Here is a 10,836-nt window from a genome sequence, read left to right on the forward strand (position 1 = left end):
AGATGAATCACCCTTGAAATAAAAAGGTTTAATCAAAGGTGCTTTAAAATACCCAAAGGATCGGAAATGAATGTTCGGACAACGAACGGTTTTTATGAAAACCAAAAAATCGTGCACTTTGATTGTTAAAATGCATGGTTTAATGGAAACAAACTAATTGTTTGTGCGACGGCCCTGATGTTTTCATCCTTTTATTGAACACCATACTGAAGGCTGTAAAAGTGAAAAATAGGATATACTTCGTTGTTTTTTGGATAAATCCTATAAATTTATTTTCGTTTTTATTTCCAGTAGCATGGCGACGGGTTTTAATGCAAAAAAAATTTTAAAAGCAAAAAAGGGTTCAAAATTTTTAGGGAAAGTGATAATATACCTGTAGCTTTATTTGACATGCCAGAGAGCACGTAAAACGCAAAACTTTTTTGGCAGGCCGATTTTGGGCCCCTTTTTTTTTTGGGGGAGACAAAACAAATTTAAAAGACATTAGCAAGCCAGTAAGTTTCACGTTGATTAAACTTTCTGGCCATCTTCTTGACAGATAGCTTATTCCTAATATGAAATGGGCCAATTCCAATTAAAGTTTCTGGGAATAACAGTTAATTATATTGGGTTTTTATGCTCACAGGAAATTCGTCCTTGTTGAAGAATCCAACGTTTTCCATATCTTTAAAGAGATCTATCCAGTACTGACATCCCCTTGTTTTTGACAGCCCCCAACGCTCTAAAACGCGTATGAAAATAGATTTTTGAATTAACGAAACTTAATACTTGTTTTTTGGGAAAGGTTTTTCGCCGGAAATAAAAAATTAGAAACATTTCTTTTGCACAAGGGGGGTCTTAAAAGTAGTCAGTTTCTGATCAACATACTATGATTCATTCTCATTACTTTTTCTGGGTTTTTTTCGTTTTACTTTATCCTATTTTTATAACAGAAGTTTTTTCTGAAGTTTTGAAAAAAACGAGATGGTTCACGGGAAAAGTATACACATGTAGCTGTTTGCTGAAGTTGGGGGGGAAGCGCAATTTTATTTCCAGAAAGCTCTGTTTTCACTGGTAACGCATGACTTTTAAAAAAAAGTTATCAATGTTGTAAAAGCATATATTCTAGTTGTGCTGGGCAAGCCACGTTTCCGTTGTTAATTAGGGATTTTTTAGATTTGGTGTAAAACTCAACAAAATTAAAACGACCACCTATAGGTATTTCAGAAAAATTACAAGAACTAAAACTAAAAAACTTTAAATTTTGTCTCAAGAAATTCTTCCATACAATAAAAAGAGAAATTTTATCGAAATTAAGCAAACATATACTCGTAATAAAAACAAGAGAGTAGCAAAAGTAAAAATCACATAATCTGTCTCACTTTAATATTCGAATTTTTCACAAAGAGTGGATCTTTTTTACACGAAAAAAATTGTTTTTTCCAAGCCAAGATAACGTTGTTTATGTATAGAGAAATAATTCTGTGATCAGCGGGCAACTACCTGATTAGAATGTGAACTCCCAATTATTACACTACGTTCTGCGCTCATGTCATCCGAATTTCCCATCGAAACGCCATTTGCTGTCTTGGACCAATACATTTTTGGGTTTCCCGTCATTCGAATACACCTTGAACAAACCCCAACCAATCACTTATAATTATACATGCATATATATACTTTTCAAATCATTATCTGGGAAAAGCATTTCTATTTTTTAAGGGCCTTTAAACAACTGACAACTTTGCCAAGGAAAAAAAATTTGGGGGGGAAAATGTTCACGGCAGTTTTGACACCGATAGTTATATTTAAAAAAGGAAGTAAGAGTACATAACTTTCTGAAAAAACCCCTGAAATTAAACCCATTCAAACCCTATCAGTGTGACAGTTCTGGGCACGGGTTAACGACTTTAAAAAAGGGAAAACTTTCCCTAGCCATAACTTTCACTTGTGTATTGTAAAATGAAGGTAAAAACAGGTATAACCAAACATTACTGAAACGAATTTGGAACAAAACTTTTAAACAACACAGCAAAAGACTAAGACAGACATTCAAGTAAGCTGCCAGCCAAATGTTTAAGCTCGATTTTAAGAAAGCTTTTGGGCTTAAGAGTCACTTTTCCCTGCGCTTCCTGCTTAAACAGTATAAGATGTTATATTTTTTTTGAGGCGAGGTAGCCACCTGGTAGATCGAACCCCAACGTACGGGGGTTTATCGGGGCCCCCCTTAGGCAAACCTAAAAGTAGTACAGTACTTTATGACTTGTATCCACCCTTTATAGCAATTTTAAAAACTCAGAAGAAGGGCGCTACAACTTTTGGACGTTTTAGATCTGGCAACTTTTACCAAAATATTTTTCTAGAAAATCTGGATGGAAAAAGTTAAAGAAAAGTGTCATACCCTCAAAAAAAATTATAATTGGCAACCGTATTTTATTGAAAAGTAAAAGTCCCCCACTGCGAAAAATTTTTTTAAACATTTCATTTTGCAAAAAGGCAAGTACTCAATTTTTAAATCGGGAAATTTTCATTTTTATTCAACTTTTTTAATACTTTTATTTTATCAACGATTTCTGGAAATTTGCCACCACCTTTAAAAAAGTCGCATTTGTAGAGTTAAGAAAGTGACCGTTAAAAAATTTTTTGAGTAATAAAAATTGGGGGGAACGAAATTTTGGAAAATATAAAATTTAATCTCAATGTCCCTTTTTATACTACTAACAACATAAATCAAACTTTTTATTTTAAAAGTTAAATAGTACCCAAACAGAATCGGTTTGAGCCAACGGGTTTTTTTAAAGCATTTTATGCCCAACATAAAGAAGATATTTCGGGACTTCGTATAAACCGTACCAACTTTTTACTGCTATAAAAAAAAAATTATACGAAAACCTAAGGAACTTTCCCACATATTTCCCGTGGAGGGAAAAACCCTACGGCTTCAGCTTTCGTATCCATCGATAGCACCAAGTAATTGGGGGCCTTTATTTATGTAGATTCTACGGTGAACGGGGATGTGCCGAAACGGACACCTTCTAGATCAAGTTCTCTTTGAACTGCACCCCCCGTTTTCTTACAAAAAATGTTTAGTATAAATAGAATTTTGCCAACAATGGGAAAAAGGGGGAAAGTAATCAATTTTACGACTTTATCCAGGGTTTATTAAAATTAGAATCGTCCACACTTGTATTTAAAGCCTGAATTTGATATCGCTGATACACGGGTTTAAATTTTAAAAGAAGCAGACAAAAATGGTAGTTTAAAGCCACCAGGTGCGTTTTTGCAATGTCCTTCGCAGTACTTGTGAGTGTTTTTGGGGGTAATTAATTTCAGAAAAAAAAATATGAACAATTTTGCTTTTAAGCTTTATACAAAAGGGGGGATATATTTCCCTTTTCTTGGATATAAAATCCTTCAAATCCCCACAATTACATTTTTATTTGGGCCTTTTCGTATTAAAACAAAGTTTTTAATTTAGTTAATTGTTATGTGTCGGTTCTTTTTAGCCGTTAAAAACGTATTTTTCGTGCAAACACCAACGTAATTTCCGAGTTAAAATGACTTGAATCTACCGTGCACGAAATTTTGCCATTTGATCGTTCATAATTCTTGGAGTATGGGTAACAAAGAAACAAACTTTTAAAAGTTGGTTTTCAAGTTTTAGAGAGTTTGAGATTTCAAACTTGCCCTTCCCCTTTAACGTCTCTCATATATATTTTTGGGGAAAACGCACCCAAACGTGTATTTTTAAATTTTAAACCACGTTCTACAAAGTTTTCCCATGAATATCACGTAAACCAAGACTTTGCTTTATTTACTAGCAAAAAAAACAGTTTCAGGATTTCTGTTATTTAAATTATTTGATTATCCTATTTTATAAATTTAACTAAATCTGGCGAAACACTATCAATAGGTAAAATAAAGAAGTTTGTATGGGAATGATTTAACAAACATATTGAATTGAACCCGGAAGTTAAAGTTATCAACTGATTTTTAGAAACTTGAATTTTTTTTTCAAACTTTAACTTCTACGATATTTGTGTCCCCCCGGGGGGTATCGATTATCCCGATGGGCCTTTTTTGTCGTATGAAGTAAGTTTTAACCCGGATGGAACACGAAAGCGAAAATTCTTTTTTTTTACAATCTACCAACCACAACTCGGCTCAAAGACTGAAAACGGGTGGAGGCACATGGCTCATCATTTTACTTGAAAAAAAAATAAACGCGCGAATCCTTTTTGGGAACTTTTTTTTCACTCCAAAAAAAATCTTTGTTCGTCACACAAAAACAAAGCTTTTAAAAACAAAAATGGGCAAGAAAACGGGAAAAATTTTTTTGAAATATCAGACAATTTGATTAAAAAACAGATGAAGACTTTCCGTTTGCCGAAGGGATAACTCCATTTTTAAAAAAGCATGGAACCAAAACGCGAGAGCCTTGTGGGTTATCCCCCCCCTTTATTTTTACTTTTACAAAGAAAGTCAGCTCAAACTCGGGTTACCCTACCCACCCCTACCCTATCAAGTGTAAAAGTAAACAAAATTTTGCATAAATTACAAATTAAACAAATACACAATAGCAAAAAAAAAATCTAAAGAAACGAGATTCGCAATGGACGGACCGTCAGGGGAGGTAACTAGAGTCACGGATTGGGACTTGTCCGATATGAAAGCGTTCAACGTCATGATACGGAAAAATATTGCACGATCGCGGTCCATTGAAACCCAATGGAAAATAATTCTAGGTATGTAATAATCATTCTTATTTCCTCTCGTGTATGATTTACAATCGTGCATTGTATACTGACTATACTGACATAATTTTATATAAAACCTAAATGTTTGGAGCAACACTAACGAGTTTTTACATTGTTCACATTGTTTTATCGTGTTTTTGTTGTTGTTGTTGTTGTTGTTGTTTTGTTGTTGTTTTTTTTAGGTAATCGATCTAATATCCATGCGATGATTATATTAATTGAAATTTTTTTTTTTCATTTAATTTTCATTCTTTTCATTTTTAAAACCTCTTGTAAAATTCCTGCCCTTCCGGACAATTAGTATCAAAATGCACGAAAAAAACGATCATAATTACGGATAAATTGAATGGGCGGATTAAAAGAAGTAAGGTTCATTCTAATGTTTGAAATCTCAAGGAATTTTAATCGAACTTCAACTTCATACGTTAACTTCGCAAGAGACGTTGAAGGGGAAGGCGAAGGTTGAAATCTCAAACTCTCTAATTAGTACTGGGGAACGTACGTTAAAGGACGACAACGTACGTAACTCTTATTAATAGCTACTCACGGCTACGTTGAGGTTAAAGTACGTCCAACATTAATTCATTCATAATCATTTAGTTTAAACTGCCATACAGTGCCTTATCTAGACTAAATGAAAACATTTATTTTTAGTACACCTCCGGGGTACAAATGTTTTATACCGTTTTGCTAATGTTTTGATACATTGATTTAGTAAAAATGCATATTTATAAAAAACAAAAAAAAACATGTACATAAAGCTACAGAATTTAAACAAAAAGTATCTTCTAACTGATATTCCTTTTAAAATGTCGGGAAAATTCATGTTTTCCAAAACATGTTTTCATCATTTTACTTTGTTCTTATTCATTTGCACGTTTTAGGCACGAAAAGGAAAACTAAAACTCCATGATGGATAACCAAGCTACCAAACGTAGCCGAACCGAAAGCACGTCTCTGCATCACATGTTGTCCCTCTAACCAGGGTCAAGTACTGCTTTATTTGATAATTACTACGTGTACGCATGCACCTGTAACATTAATTTCCCTAGCTGACATTAAAAAATCGCTTTCCGCTTATGATATCATTGTTTTTTGTTTGTTTGTTTTTTTTTTGTAGTTTTTTTTGTGTTTTTGTTTTTAAATAATCCTTACCTTGAAGCAACTATGCCGTACGAAGACAGTAGACGTCGAGTCATAGCTCTGTATCCGAGTGAGGAGCCGCTTCCCTCAATTTCATGCTATGACATAAATAATTCAAAAGGTTCAAATAGTTTCCATGCTACTGTAATGCGAAGACTGAAAGAAACATTTTACCTACTACAGAAGCACGGTCGTGTTTCTAAACGGTCTAAAAATAATAAACAAATATAGTTAATGCGTCCTAAAAAGAATCAACATTAACCCCTTCAGTGTCAATTAAACATACTGTAAATGCAAACATTCAGAAGGAAATATAATGCCTACACGTATGCAAGTGCACACCAAATGCAACGTAAGGTTACGGCCATTAATACTTGACGGTACCTTTATCCTGCGTCACATTGTAATTATCAATTCCATGATATTAAATGTTCGTGTTTTTTGGCCTTTAGGGCCAGTTTTAAAATAGTTTTGCAGACTATCACCCCTGGGAAACACCCGAACCAGACACCACTCTTCCGTAAGATATTGCTTACTTTTTCACATAAAGAGCAGTAGTCGGTAGCAGTGCTCAAACATATAGCAAAGATTTGAAGTGACTCTCGCCGCTCGACCACATTTAGGTCGTGGGTATATAATTGTTATGTGCAATAAACTGAGACAAACTGATGACAATGAGCTGAGTAGTCAGTCATCCATATAGGACTCCCAGTGGCGACGATAAATAAACGTAAATACAAAAGACACATTCAACTTTTTACTTACACGGATAACTTCAATAACTGTGCCTTCATTTCCTGGCATATTGTGTCTTCTAAGACCAAGCAACCTTAGGCGCCTGCTAAGCTGTCTGAGGCTGCAATGAATGAATGAGATCAGTTGCACCATTTCGTATGTAGGACAGGCTTTTAAATCGTTTAAATTACCTGTTGCAAAATTGAAATTTCAAGCAAGAGATTCAGACAGTTACTAGTATAGTATCGAATATCGAGATCTGGTGATTTCACCGGTGCTAGAATATAAGGATCTTACATGCCTGCCTGTGTAAGACGGGGTTTTCCCTACCCGAGGGACAGTGTGGAATGGAAAACCGAGCGTTAGCGAGGTTTTTTATCCATGCTGTCCCGAGGGTAGGGAAAACAGCTGTCTTACACATGCAGACATGTTAGATCATTTTTCTTGCCTATCATGTTCAAAATAGATCGTCGAGACAGATAGGTTTGGATATTTCCTGACATTATTTATAAAGTTTATGACGTCACAATGGTACCAGTACTAAGTGACGTCACCTTAGTGCACGCTATTTTAGACAAGGTTTTTCCCTAGGGAAAGACAGGAATATCTCTCCCCGGCACCTGATCGGATAAATGTATACTTTCCCCGCTAGGTAGGCAAGAAAACTCCATCTTACACCCCGGGTGTAAGATGACTCTCTTGCTGTAAATGACGTATAACGAACTACATATGTACAGAATATTTGTGTTTTGATAATAATGTTTTACGTAAAACGGGATAAAAATCAAATACCTTGATAGTTTCTCGTTGTCCCTTATAACATATTTCTCGATTCCAAAAACGTCATTTTACGGAAAAACATAACGTTTTACTGCAGATGATAAAACAAAACCGGAACTATTACGTTGTTTTCGTGTTTGTAACGTCATTACGTACTTCCTGTTTATTGACGTAAAGTTCCCGCGCTTTGTTCATACGCTACTACATTGTATAAGAAAAAAGTGCTATAAAAATTATTTGTTTGAGTTTATTTTTACTATTATTTGTTGAATATGGCATGCAAGAAAAAGATTCAATCACTGTAGGTAGGTGCAGATGGAAATATCCGGCTCTCGGGTAACTGTTTAAGCCGTAACTTGGCAAGAGCCTCGTTACCGCCAAAAACAGTTACCCTCCAGCCGAATATTCCCATCTGCACCTATCACCAGTGAAAGAATCTTATATGTACCTTACCTGATCGTAGTGCCATGACGTCGATTCAAAATTGTTATAATCTCGCTGTAAGTGTACCCGGCGAAAAAATATCCTTGTATTAACTCGTCTCCTTCAAATAAGTTAAGGAGCATTTTGATAGGGAAAGTATACTTCCGCACAACATCTTCCTAAAAACTCTGACCAGATACTTGTACAACAGCTATATTTCAGGAAAACATTGCTGTAAACTTAGAAAAGAAATGGAGAAACCTAGTGCAGGTTTACAAATAACGTATATACATGTATAATTTGTCTACAAAAGTTATACAATAATATATAAGTACGTCTATTACGTTGCAGGCCCATAGGAAGCATTTGGAGGTGGGTGCAGCACAACCTATGTTTTCATAATCACTGACGCAGGGGGCACATCTAAAATTTTCGTAATTTTCAGTGTAAAATTAAGAAGTTTGGTCAATTTTGGCCAGGATTTGTGGGCACGTGCCCCCATGTCCCCACCCCTGCTCCTACGCTCCTGTATGTCTTTGTCGAAATGCACCAAATGATGTACAGTGTATTTATGAAAAGAACATCAATACGGGAATTGCTATAAAAAAATAGCCTCTAGTTTCTACCCGTAATGACTGTTCTCTGTATTAGAAGAAACTGCACTTATTTCACTTAATCTATATCAATTAAAAATTATACATATTCAAAATAAGCGTAAGACAGTCCTGGGGTGGCTAACTCGAAACTTACGATATCGCTGAATTTCGAGGTTATTTACGATAGTGTTAAGGTAACACTAAGGTAATGCTATTTCGATAACTCAAAGCATACCTTATCAACATCGTATGTTGAGCCTGACTTACGATACAGTAAATGTGATAAAAGTGCATAAAAATGAAACGGGAATCTTTCACATTTGTAATTGCCCTATCTTTAAGGAAAAATTATATAACAACTTGTAATTATTTCCTTTATTTTTGTGTTGATTTAGTTTAACTAAAGCAATTAGAAAATACTTATTAAATCCCACAGGTGTCCGTGCCGGAGGAAGGGTATATGGAGATTTTTGGAACTTCGTGAAATCGTTTAAAAGGTCCTTTTTGCTGTTGTCTAAAAATGTCAGTATATATATTCATCGGATGTCAGATATTTTCGTATTTGAAAGCGGCAACCTAGACATTTCAGAAATATTTTTAAAATGAATTTCGTGTAATAATTGTTGATTCTACAGAAGCGTGAAAGGGCCATCAGACGTTAATACGTTTTATTTAGGGATGGGAACGAATACTGAAATCAGTATTCGAATATTCGGTTTGCCATATTCGAATATATTCGAATATTCGGTTTGTTTTAATGGAAGCTTTAAATTCTTATTAAGTGATTGGTATATACACAATGTATTCATTTGTTTTAAGCGTGGATCATCGTACGTAACAATGTCAAAAACTGTTTGTTTCGGGTAACCTGATCCTAACTAGCAAAACCTGTCGATCCTAGCGTTTTATTTCACGATTCTGTCAGTATAATCATGAACATATTTAACTAGTTCAGTGTTTTAGCTTCAAAATGATATAAAAACTCAAAACGATTATAATTTAGACCGTCGCAATTTTATCTAGGTCGTCCAATTCAAACACGTGACGCGCTGTTGTATTACCGCCGCCATTTTGAAAATTTTCAATCGGCGTGTAAAAATCGTCGTGTAAAAAGCAAGTAAACCTCCTTCAACATGAACTTATACATCAATCATATGTTATTTCTTGATTTTATTATAAAGTACTTCGAATTTAATTCGAATACGACCGATTGCCGATGAAAACCGATTCTGTGGATGGTCTGAAACGTCGTACAAAATATTGTGAAAAGATCGACAATGTCTACAAGTTTGGTATATTGTTTTCGAAAAAAAAATCTACAACTTGTTGCATAAAACAGGCGCCAATAAAAATGAACAAAAGATAAAAAGATATCACATTTACGCCTGATACAAACTGTTAATCCGTAGCGATGACCCCAGGTAATTATGCATTGCAATTTTCTTGTTAATTGGACATCTTTTGACATGCATCTGACACATTGACGCCTGTTGCAAACTGTTAAACCTTAACGATGGCCCTGCCAAATATGCATTGCTATTTTCTTGTTAATTGGACATCTTTTGATACACGATAAACCAACATGAAATGGTTTTATTCTGTAGAATTAGCATGCTCATATTGCCCAAAACCAATGATACTTATTTTGAAATTTTTTTACGAATATTCGAATTTGATTTTCATATTCGAATATTCGACCGATTTTCGAATATTCGAATATTCGTTCCCATCCCTAGTTTTATTACGTTAAGACCGCGGAAAGGATATAATTATAGTTGATATAATTATTTATCGCTTTTTTTCAGACATATCAAAAAACACCCGACCCAGTGGGCCTATAAGCCAACAGTGAATGAAATTCGTATGAAATCAATGGCTTACAATAGGCACCCTAACGTGTTTTCTAGTAAAAGAAGTCAAGTGCCACATTTGTGATCAGGAAAAGTTAATAGGTTCTTATGTAATTGCACTAAAACAGTTTGTAACTGACCAATAATACATTGAATATATACAACAGCGACAAAATTATACACATTATATATATATATATGTTAGGTAAATTTGAATGGTAAAGGCAAAGCGCCGACAGTGGTTAGTAAGGGAGGTTGTGTCCCACCCTCCTCCATAGGATGGTTTGTGGGATATGTGATATGAAAAACAAACCTTGGTGCGCTGTCTTTATTTAAAAGAAAAAAAATACTCTTTCCACTCCGTGGTCTACCCCGGGTATTAATATTAAATTATGGTTCATTTGTAATATGTCTCTCTTGCGACGGAGGTCTCGGGTGCAACACAGGACTTACTTTTTGGGAGGTGAATGTATAATATTCTTCTTGATGGAGCTCCTAGTTTATCTCACACGAGTAAAACTAAATGTAAAAATGTTCAAACAATTTTCCCTACAATCAAAGTTCCGTCTAATG

At 34.8% G+C, this 10,836-nt stretch overlaps 1 long non-coding RNA gene across 1 annotated transcript; it reads right to left on the bottom strand.

The window, feature by feature from the left end:
* Nucleotides 1-5,597: 5,597 nt before the first annotated feature.
* On the bottom strand, nt 5,598-9,080 carry LOC128546529 (uncharacterized). Its single transcript, XR_008366010.1, has 3 exons — nt 7,407-9,080; nt 6,645-6,735; nt 5,598-5,977 (listed from the first exon to the last, which is right to left on the bottom strand). It is a non-coding gene; the product is annotated as an uncharacterized LOC128546529 (long non-coding RNA).
* Nucleotides 9,081-10,836: the final 1,756 nt, after the last annotated feature.

Source organism: Mercenaria mercenaria, chromosome 11 (genome assembly GCF_021730395.1).
Source record: "Mercenaria mercenaria strain notata chromosome 11, MADL_Memer_1, whole genome shotgun sequence".
Taxonomy (NCBI): Eukaryota; Metazoa; Mollusca; class Bivalvia; order Venerida; family Veneridae; genus Mercenaria; species Mercenaria mercenaria.